General features: G+C 40.2%; 1 long non-coding RNA gene across 1 annotated transcript in view; it reads left to right on the plus strand.

Moving 5' to 3' along the window:
• The first annotated feature begins 685 nt into the window (after positions 1-685).
• Positions 686-8,421, plus strand: part of LOC102026549 — a 35,727-nt gene continuing 27,991 nt past the window's right edge. The window contains exons 1-2 of the long non-coding RNA XR_261171.2: positions 686-763; positions 3,761-3,839. This is a non-coding gene — a long non-coding RNA (uncharacterized LOC102026549). The remainder of the gene's footprint in view (positions 764-3,760; positions 3,840-8,421) is intronic.

Genomic DNA, 8,421 nt, shown 5'->3' on the forward strand with positions numbered 1-8,421 from the left:
ATGAATTTTGTGGGATGAGGATGTAGCTTAGATGCACAGCACCTGCCTGGCAAGTGTGAAGTTCCGAGTTTGATTTCCAGTACCAAAAAAAAAAAAAAAAAAGGAATTTTGTTTCTGGACTTGGGTCTTATCCCCAAGATATCTCATCAGGTATATGATATTTGTGCTCCCTATCGTAATCTATTCCTGAATGCCTTAGAATTTGGTGAGTTTAGAACTCAGAGTCTGGGTCCTTTCAGGGAATGAAAAGGAAAAGGGTCAAAGTTAACTTTGCATATGATATTTAACTCTTAACATCATCTCGCCAATCCTTCAGATGTTAGAGATAATCCTCTCCAGTCCTTCAATATGTCAGGGCAGTTCTGGCCTCTTAACCTCATTAAATGTAGGCCACACCTTGGAGCTGAACTTATAGTCAACAAATCCAGTGAACTGTTAGGACAACTTTTAGCAGAATATTTTAACTCAGTAAATCCAAAATTCTGGTAAGTACTCCTCTAGCAATACATTTAGTGCTATCAAGGGTTCGTGCTTTAGTCTCTTTTGTCAAAGACCCTTAGGACCCATTCAGCCACATATTCACTAGTTTCTGCCAATATAACACAGCAAAGTTTGCAATTATTTTGAAGAGTAAGCTATTTTCTCCTGAGGTGGACTTCGCGCTTGTCTGCAAAAACACTAGGTGTGGATCTTGCGGTAACAGGTCTCAGAGGAAGAAGATGGAGAGGAGAATGGGCATCTCCTCGCCAGGCAGCTATTTCAGGTAAAGTTATTACAGGTTATTCCAGTAAGAAAATGCTAGCTTTCTCAAACAGAGAACAAGCGGAGAGACCATAATTTAATAATAATCACATAAGGTCATATACCCAACTGCAAATGTCAGAAATGCATGAAGTTATTTTAACAGCAAGTCAGTAACTTATTAACTCTTGCTGTTCAAAAGGCTCAAGGTTTCAAGACTTCCACAGGGTGTTCCTATTTTTGTTAATTTCATCTCTTTTGGTTTATCTTCAGGTGCAGAATTCTCCCTTTAAAGTAAAACATGATATCAACGTTTACCCATAGTGGAAGCAGGAAAGTGTGTCAGTTTTGTTTCCAAAAGAGAAAGTTTATTAAAACATTTCATTGTTTACAGAGACATTGTTTACAGTATTCTGTATGTCCTGACATTCAGGACATATGACATTCAGTTTTCTTTCTCTTACTCATTTCCTCCCCTCCTAAAATAAAAAAAAGGACTATTTTTTTGTTGTTGGTAGAAGCCAAGATTGTCTAAATAACAAGGGAAAGAAAACAGTGGTGCAGTGGGGTGAGGGAATATAAAGTTATTCAGAGCTGGGCCTGAGAGTGTTTGGAACTTTCTCAGGATGCAAGCGATTGCAGAGTGGAGGGGACGGAGAAGAGTGCTCGTGGATTATGAACTGGGTCCTGTCAGTGTTCTGCAAGCATCTGAAGTAAATAATGGAATCCCTTATTAATCATCTTTGGCTACTTGAGAGTGATTCTTTAAGTGTGACTCTAAGTTCATATAGGTTGATATGGGTCCCTATAATTTCGGGATTTTCACAATATTTATTACATACATCAACTCTAAATCGGGCTCTAACTTTCTTGTATCTATGACTGTAATTCTCCAAGGATTATTGCAGTCACCTGTGGTAACTAAACTATCATTTCTTATATGACTTATGGCTCTTTGGAAATTAAAATAATTACTTTTGCAAACAATGGCTTAGGTGAGGTAAGCAGGGCAGCTGCTAGCCATCCTGATGAAGCCAGTGCAATTATACCCTGACCTCTGCTTCAGTTCTTTTACAATACCAGTCAAGATGTCAGCAGGTTGTGCTTGGCTAGGAGGAATCACTTCCAAGTTCACTCATCCAGTTGCTGGCAGCATCCAGTTCCTCCTTGACTGTTGGTCTGAGACCTTTGTTTCTCTTAAGCTGCTGGCAGGAGACTTTCCTCAATCCATGCCGTGTGAGCCTTTCCATGGAGAACTTCACAGTGGCAATGGTGTCATCAGAGAGAGCAAGCAAGAAGCAAGAGACATAGTGCTGGCAAGAAAGAAGTCTGACAATGAAAGTGACCTGCCTCTGCTGGGGCCATCATTTACCCACTGGAAACAAGTCCCACTCCATGAGGTTCAGCTGCACTCACACAGCAGACTCACACTCACAGGCCTTACAGGGACAGGAGTGTCGGGAGCTAGGGATCTTGGGAGGTCATCTTAAAAGTGTGCCTTCCACAGTGGGCGTGGAGAAGAGGCGCAGACAGGGCAACTGAGAGGGTGGGGAGCAGGAGGCAAGGGGATTCCAGTTACGGAAGCTCCTCGTCCTGTATCCGTGGTAGTGAATAACTGTTGTTAATGAATAGCAATAATAATGAACTGACAGTAAGATGAGGAAATCCAAATATTGGGTTTGATCTCATAAAAAGAATACTAGATTACTAGAGCCTAAAGGAATTACTCCTACTTATGCCTAATTATAAGAGGGCCTTAAAATGAATATGATTTGGATGTGACTTTCATTATGAGTTATTTTATCAAAATCATATTCTTTTTGTAATGTGGATGTCAATAATAAAGACTGCTGGGCGTGGTGGCACATGCCTGTTAGCCCAGTACTTGGGAGGCTGAAGCAGGAGGATAGTTGTGAGTTGGAGACCAGCCTGGGCTACAAAGTGAGCTCAAGGCCAGCCTGAACTGCATATGTCTCAAAAGGCAAAAAAAAAAAGAGAAAAAAAAACTGTTCATGTAATTGTAACAAGTAGGCTGTCATTAATTTGGTGTAGAATGAAGTGAAAAAGATCAGAAATTTGGACTAATATTTTATCACTTTTGTTTTTCTTTAGGCCCCAAAAAACTTTCCCCATGCTCACTTTATAAAAAATATTTGTGTGTGTGTGTGTGTGTGTGTGTGCGTGCGTGCGTGTGTGTGTGTGTGTGTGTTGAGACTGTTTTATCGGGGAGGTGAGGGAAATGTTTTCTCTGTTCCTGATATGCCCTTCTTTGTAGAGCTGTTTTTACTAGAACAACTATGGGAAGCATAAACTGGGCGTGATCAGCTACAACCTTTCCTTTGTGGAAGGAAGTTGCCCACCAGAAGCATAAATTCCACCCTTCTCCCCCACTCCATGTGTTTACTGAGGGATGTTATAGGACTCCAGTGCTGGGTGAATAGGTCTTTTTAATTCTCTGGTTCTGTATTTGGAATTTTACTTGCTAGCAGATATAGGTCATTTTCCCAATACTTGTTTTATCACTTAAAAAGCAGTACATGGAGTTTATGCATAGAGTACTTGCTTAGCATATGTCAGGCTCTCGGACATGTTCTTTAGTTTCATTCTTTAACTATTCAGAACATGATTAAATAAAACAGGAGTGCTTTACTGAGCTCCTCCAAATCCCCATGTTAAGTTTACTTTCTCAGTCTCACAACCTTCTTGAGAGGTAGTCAGGGTTACATCTTAAGCACCAACTACAGAGAAGAAAACTGAGACCCAAACAAGTCAAGCCCGTGGTCTAATAGAATGTTTTTTCTCTTAGAGTCACAGTGGACTTGGGTAGTCAGAGGCAAGTCCAAATATAAATAAATGCCCAAGAACCCAACTCTGGAGACTTAGGACAGGGAGTATCCCATTCGGTGGCATGATTATTTGTGTTTAGTTCATCTCTATTCGTGTTGCTATTGCTTACTTTTTTCAACGCACATTTTAAAGAACAGGTTTCTGACATATGACTTTTGCTCCCGTTTTGTAGGCTCTGAGGTGCTTTCTTACCACTATCTCTCGAGTCCAAAACAAAGGCTACTGATAGGGAAAATTCAGAAGATGCTTTGGTAAGTAACAGCAAATCCTGATTTATTTCTAAAACAATTTGTTGATGAGATATTTCCAAATAACAGCTGGTGTTAGGGTTCGGAAAACAATTTTCAAAAGTACAGTGTTTTGACATGCTGACTTACTTTGAAGAACTAAGGTCTCTCTGACCTATGTCTGACCTTTGGTCTCTCCCCTCTCTTCCTGCCCAAAAGGACAGTAAAATACAGTCTTGATCCATTGGGATCTCAACTTTGTTCCCTCGCAGCCTGTTTACTTTTAAAGGTCTTGGTCTGGCAGTGCTGAACTTATAAGAACACAGGTGGTGACAACAGACATGGTGGTGAAATCTAGACCCACCCTAAACCCTAGAGAAACCTAGTCCCCTCTCCCTTACTGTCTGTATGACTGGGAACAAGTTGCTTAACTCCTCTGAACCTTATTCTTCATCTGAAATCCAGAAGATTTACCTTACAACACCATGTAAAGCAACTGGCATGTATGCTCAATAAACATTATTAGCTATAACTGTCTTAGAACATTCCTGAGAAACACCTTCAGGATTTTCTACAATTTGGCCATTTGGCAGCTTTCAAACAAATAATGCGTGTAATCTTTACTTCAACTTCAAGATGTCTCATGCAGTGGCAGACCTTGAGTGGGAGGATAAGTGGATTTATCTGCAAGTTCAAACAAGTTCTTTTGTGGTGAAGCAGAGGCCATTAGGGAGCTAAAGAAGGTCTGTGGAAAACACAAAACAACTCATCCTCAATCTAAGGAGTTAGGGCATCAAAGCTTGGTCTGAAACTACTTGGCCTCTTAGGATTCGGCAATTCTGGATTCAGCAGATGTGCTGATCTGACCTCTTCCAAAGACTTATGGAAGGATGGTGAAAGAAAAAACATGTGCTGTTTTACCCTAAATGTCACTCCCAAATTTATAAAACCTTAGGTGGAATGGAGTGATAGTTGGCGTAGTGTCAAGGATAGAGGACATGACAGCTGAACAGTGCTTGTGACATCTGTGCTGTGAATCCCAGGAACATGAAAAGGCCTCTGAGGCCTGGGGTAATGCCACACGGTGGCAGGAAATGTCAGAATAGCCTAGGTTGCATCACCTATAACCAACATGATGCTCTATATTATCTGAAAGGGATTTTAATTGATGAGAGAGAATAATTCACTCAATTGATCAAACAGCTGAATGGAAGATTCCTGTCTGCAATCATTTTGGCACCGCTCTTAGCTGGCATGACTTGGAGAAGGTGGGTTTCACCATCAGTAGATAAAGACACAAGTGCAAATAATCCCATTGCTGCCCATTTATCAAGCTATAAAATCTGACTTGCAAACAGCACAGAAATGTACAAATCTCTGTTGCAATGGCAGTTTGGACACCTGCCTTCACTTTAACCTAAATCAATGTTGAAACAATAATAAACCTGGTAATTAACCTAAACATCACATCCAAACTTATAAAACATTAAGTAGACTGGAATGATAGAGTTGAGACAGTGTCGAGGACAGAAGACATGCCAGCAATGATTGAGACATCCTTGCAGTGAATTCCAAAAGCCTGAGAAGATGTCAGAAACCTGAGACGAAGCCACATGGTGGCAGGCCACATCAGGAAGTGCCTCTTGATATAAACTGTGCATGTCTATACAGGGGCAGTTTGAGAATCATTGCTACTTGGCTCTAGAAGTCATGAAGAGTCCCTAAAATAATGAGTACCAAAGAAATGGTTTTGGTTACAGGAGTCATGACAAATACTAAAAACGATGATTACCACACTGTTTTGGCTGAAAAGGGTAACAAGTCACAAAGCAAACTGTCATGCAATTGTTATGACCTGACAAATTCCAGCTTCCACATCCAAGACGAAGCAAACAATGAGTATCAGGTCAAAACTTTACCTGAAAATGTGTTGAATATAAAATTCAAGGAGTTTCAAAGCAGTGGAATACTAAGGTATGATGGTACATAGTTTATTTTCTTCATCAGCTTTTTTATGATTAGGTCCGAACTTCCTAAACTACCCAATGATAAAAATAGTATGGAATGTTTGTTAAAAGCTTAAATTGTTGAGCCCATGCCTGGATAATTAAGCCTTATTAGCTGACACAGGAGAACTAACAATTATACATTTTAAGTGCTTTGCTAAAATCTATGGTATATTTTATAACTGGGTTGGATCATGTGAGCTACTCTGTTACAAGGTACCAGGAAAGCAACTCTAGAAAAATATCACCACCCCCCTTACCCTCTCTCAAAAATTAAAAATTATATTCCACCACATGATATCTTAATGTGGGAAGAGAGGTGGAGAGAATGTTTCTCATTCTTTTTTGTCCCAGTGTAAGATTGCTCTTTACTTTCTATATCTTTTCTTTTTTCTTTTTTGGTCCAGCACTCAAACTCAGGACCTTGCATTTCCAGGTAGGTGCTGTACCACTCAGCAATATTCCCAGCCCCTCTATATCTTTTCTTAAACAATGTATCAAAAATCTACTTGGTACTTATACATTCATTTTCTTTGAACCTTGATTTCTTTCATGCTCAGGTCAAATGATTGTCAAAGGACTCTCCCCCAAAAAGATCAAATACAGGGATATATGTTATGATGTATACAAGTAGATTTCAACCACGACAATTAAAAACTAAAACTCCACTCTTACCAGGATCTATAACTTGAACCAAAAAGGCCCCTGTTCTCTTCAGCTTGTCCAAGAGCCAATGTAAAACTAGAATACCCAAAACTTGGTTTGGAAAACCAAATTTTCCTATGAATGATTCATAATGTTAAATGAAGTAAATCATACACACAAACCTAAATATCACATTGTTTCTCTTGTATAAAAATCCAAGTTATAAAGACCAAAATAAAAAAGATAATAGGAAATAGGGAGATAGATCTTTCTCAAATGAGAAGAGGACCAAGAGATGGAGGGAGGAGAGAAGGAATGGAGAGAAATAGGATGAAAAAAGGAATAAAAGTATGTTATGTATATGTACCAACTCCACACAAGAAATGTAAACATTATGTACTATAAACATGTACTAATAAAAATATAAAAAGAGGACCAAGTTTTAGAAGACTCCCATTTTGTCTAACTTTTCATAGCCACTTTCAAAAGAAATCTTTGTTCTGTATCTAATGTGCCTACATTCATGGAAGGTAGAGGTGGGAATACTTGGGTCATCTGAAATTAGCAAGGCTTGGAATTGGTGGTGTAGCTTCAAGATATAGCATTTCCCTACTTCCTTAGTATGTACAAGGCCCAAGGTTCAATCCCCAGCATCACAAAAAAACAAAATAAAACAAGTCTTAGACCTTCTCAGACTTTTGTGTGTCCAAGAATATGATGGAGAAGAGTTATTCAATATGCAGATTATTGGTCCTTGATTAGGATGTTGACTGATTAGGTCCAGAAAGAGCATGAATAATCTGCATTTTAGACAGAATATTCCTAGTGATTTTAGTGCATGAGATCAATGGATCTCAGCATGGACCCATGGCCCCAACACATGCACTGATAGGTTGGTCCCTGGCCAACTCCACAACTATGGGTTCTGTGCGTTTCTTCAGCCACTACCAAAGTGGAGCTGACACTGCATTGTTTCCTCTCTGCATGGGACCACAGAAATGCCAGCCAAACAACAGACCTGACCTTGGATAAGACAAAAGTCTGGAATAGGGAATTCAACATGGCTAACTAGATGAAGAGTCATATAGAAGCTGAGGAAAAATTCAGAGAAGGAAGGATCTGAAAGATCCAAAATGGCTGAATAGAAAAGGAGCCATATTAGAGAGACTTAGAGAATTTCAACTAGAAACACAGAGAGGAGGAAAATCCATCATAAATGGATGGAGTCATAAGAAATGGATTAATCAAACACTATGTGCTGAACATGTCTGAATTCTGATTTGAAGTTTGTAACCCAAAGAATATTATTCAGAGACAACCATAGAATATGCCGCAAGGAAGAGACAACCATATTAGGACTGAGAGATTCAGCAGCAGTTGGAACCTGCAAGAAAAATGTGGGATACCACTCCTACAGTGGCCTTCCTTAGTCAATAGTTGGAGAGTGACCTCAGTGCAGCACCCACAGCCACAACTGTGGAATGAAAGATAGCAGGAAAACCATTGTAGGAAATGGCTCAGTGTTCAGAGTTGGGTCCCAGAGCAGCCCCATGGCTCCAAGCCACTCCCTACACTGTCAGGTTCCCAGAGTGGCTGAGGGAAGGACAGTCATAGGACACAGTTGTTGGTTGGACAGCAGGCTGACAGTCCGACTGAGGGCCTGGAGTTGGTGAACATAGACCTGACCTGCAGTCAGAGGCCAGGTTCAGCCTGAGTTATGCAGGACTGGATGGTCACCTTAGTGCCTGGTCCCCACTGTATGCATCCAGCACAGTTCTGGGGAGGACAGCCACCTTAGACTTCCTCTTGCTTTCCAGCATGAGCAGAGACACTCCTTGGCTTGAACTCTGCTCCTTTTCCCTAGGCTGTGGAAAGGAGCCTTATGGCCAAAATGATAGAAAGCTTTCTTTTTCGTCTGTTTATAATTCTTTTGCTTTTTTTTTTTTTTTTTTTTT

Source organism: Chinchilla lanigera, unplaced genomic scaffold, assembly GCF_000276665.1.
Source record: "Chinchilla lanigera isolate Chin_1 unplaced genomic scaffold, ChiLan1.0 scaffold00024, whole genome shotgun sequence".
NCBI classification, from domain to species: domain Eukaryota; kingdom Metazoa; phylum Chordata; class Mammalia; order Rodentia; family Chinchillidae; genus Chinchilla; species Chinchilla lanigera.